At 50.7% G+C, this 2,565-nt stretch overlaps 1 protein-coding gene across 1 annotated transcript in view; it reads right to left on the bottom strand.

Moving 5' to 3' along the window:
* Window positions 1-2,021, bottom strand: part of Cd22 (CD22 molecule) — a 15,282-nt gene extending 13,261 nt beyond the window's left edge. Inside the window, exon 1 of the mRNA XM_028787592.1 lies at window positions 1,945-2,021. The gene's annotated coding sequence lies outside the window, so the exon portion shown is untranslated. The remainder of the gene's footprint in view (window positions 1-1,944) is intronic.
* Window positions 2,022-2,565: the final 544 nt, after the last annotated feature.

Raw genomic sequence — 2,565 nt, 5'->3', positions numbered from 1 at the left:
TGAGGGGCTGGGGGCGTGGCTCAGTGGTAGAGCCCCGCCTAGAATCCTCCAGTGAGGGGCTGGGGGCGTGGCTCAGTGGTGGAGCCCCTGCCTAGAATCCCCCAGCTGGAGGTGTGGCTCGGTGGTAAAGCCCTGCCTAGCAAGTATAGGACCTAGATTCAATTCGTAGTCCTATCCCAAAAAGTAAAACTAAACTCATAGTGAAGTATGACATCAGCAGAACATTTCGGAGGGAGTTAGAAAGCCTTAGAAACAGAGAGTGGTCCGAACGACCCCCTCCTGAGCCCTGGGTGCTGATAGGGAACAAGAGGGCAGGCATTTCTTTTCTAACATCAGCCAGTTGTTACCCGGTGGTAGTGGGGACCTCCAGATGTCTGATCAACCACTGTCTGACCATGAGAAATGACCATTTCTCATTTTGTCATGAGAAATGTCTTGCTTTAGAAGCAATGCGTCGGGCCAGCCATAGTAGTGTATACCTAAAAATCCCAGAATTTAGGAGCCTGGGTCTGTGAATACAAGCTTGAAGCTAGTCTGGCTTACCAAGCCATTATAAAGTGTATTAAATAAGTAGCAGTATACAGCACTAGCCTGACAGACCAATTTAAGGGTGACCAATTTACAACTGATACTCCCTGTCTCTCTCTGTCTCTCTGTCTCTCTGTCTCTCTCTGTCTCTCTGTCTCTGTCTCTCTCTCTCTCTTTCTCTTTCTCTTTCTCTCTCTCCAACGAGCTTGACCTCCACCATCCTACACTTTATGTAGAATTAAATTTAACTCTATTCTTGTGGCTGTGATCTTGGTACGAGTCCCCAGGGATCTTGCAGGATGTGCCAACAGAGTGTGGCTCCGGTGTCAGAGAGCAGAGCTGTGTCCCTTCCCTTCCGCCCACCCAACCAAGGTTTCCCATACCTTGTACAACATCATCACCTCCCTCTCTCCAGCTATCTATCTCCCAGGCCGCAGGGCACAGGTAGTAAGGACTGTGGGGTGACCAGGACCAGGTGTGAGGAAAGCTAGTCCAGTTGCTGAGAGCGGGCTGGGTTCTGCCTCCACTGTGGGGGTTGGCCTGGCCTGGGTGTGTATAAGAGCTTTGTGGGCTGAGGCTGGGGCAGATCATCTGAGGTAGATGTGATCTCAGTTTCCCAGGTACAGGGAATGCATCGCACAGAGATATCTTCAAGGTCACAGCCACTTGGGGAAAAGCAGAGTTCAGCAGGAGGCCTCACTTAGAGACTTCTCAAGTTGTCTAAAGAGCTTAGACAGGCAGCAGCCATACTTCTTTGGCCATGAGATCCATTTTAATCTTCTCCAACAAAAGCATTGCAGGGTTGCAAGCTCTGGAGGACACACTTTGACACACCCTGGGGGCTGCTACAACAAAGCCTGTGGCAACCGTCAAGCCTTCAGGTGCTGGACCACCGTACTTATCCGGAGCACCTCCAGCCTTAGCAGAGCCTGGCTGGAGAACTCAGCTAAGGCAGGAAGCAGGCAGTTCCTGAGCGAAGCTGCCTACCTACTCAAGGGATTTACAGCATGAAAAGCAGGGACCTGAGCCTGGGGACCGGATGGATGAGGAGGTAGATCTGAATGCAGCAGCAACCGTTACTATGTCCAGAAGCACAGGACAGGGCCATACAGTCAAGATCTGTGATCTGGTCACCTTCTGAGAGCCTTCAAGGTTAGCTGCCTGGTCCCATCATTTCCTCCCCAGCACTCAACAGCTTCTTCTACCTCAGAGGACCCAGAAAGCCTGAAAAGGGGGTGCTGAAAGACAGGGATGGGGAGTACCGGCTGGGGGTAAGGGGTTGGGGCTTGGGAGTGAGGTCTGTCTGTGCCTATTGTAAAGTAGATGAGAAACCCCAGCAGGTCCCCACAGCCAGCACCCAGAGGCCACTCCATATTTACTTGTTGAAAACAAGAGAAAAGATCAAAATGGTTTTACCTGTTTCCTCCTGAGTTCGATCTTCAGGGTCCCTAGCGTGCTCTGAGAGGAAAAGTAAGAAAACTCTCGAGAACTTGGCCACGCCTCCTTCCTCTCTGTGCCTCTGAGAGAGACCAGCAGATATGGTGGAGAAGAGAGACCATGGTGGAGAGCACAAGCCTGGAGTCAAATCGACTCTGTGCAGTCAGTTCTTGGCTTGTGTGTCTTCCAGCTCTAATGAATGAATTTCCAAGCCTTGTCCAGGTCTCCCTGGAGCCAGATGACACTCAAATACATACTTGAACACACAATACTCAAACACACACACACACACACACACACACACACACACACACACACACACTCCACTGTGGGGGTTGGCCTGGCCTGGGTATGTATAAGAGCTTTGTGGGCTGAGGCTGAGGTAGATGTGATCTCAGTTTCCCAGGTACAGGGAATGCATCACATAGAGAAATCTTCAAGGTCACACAGCCTTGGTGCACGTGGGCACCATCACAAATAAATAAAAATGAAGTAAAAGACTTCCCATTCAGCAACCCTTCTTCCCCAGAGCTAGAGCTCCCAGTTGGCTGGGAAAGGGACAGGACTTCTTGAAGATGGCTTTAGTTTGCTGATAGCATC

The sequence above is a fragment of the Grammomys surdaster genome, unplaced genomic scaffold (genome assembly GCF_004785775.1).
Source record: "Grammomys surdaster isolate TR1022 unplaced genomic scaffold, NIH_TR_1.0 125671, whole genome shotgun sequence".
NCBI lineage: Eukaryota > Metazoa > Chordata > Mammalia > Rodentia > Muridae > Grammomys > Grammomys surdaster.
The sequence above is the reverse complement of the archived record's forward strand: the minus strand, read 5'-3'. Positions and strand labels throughout refer to the sequence as shown.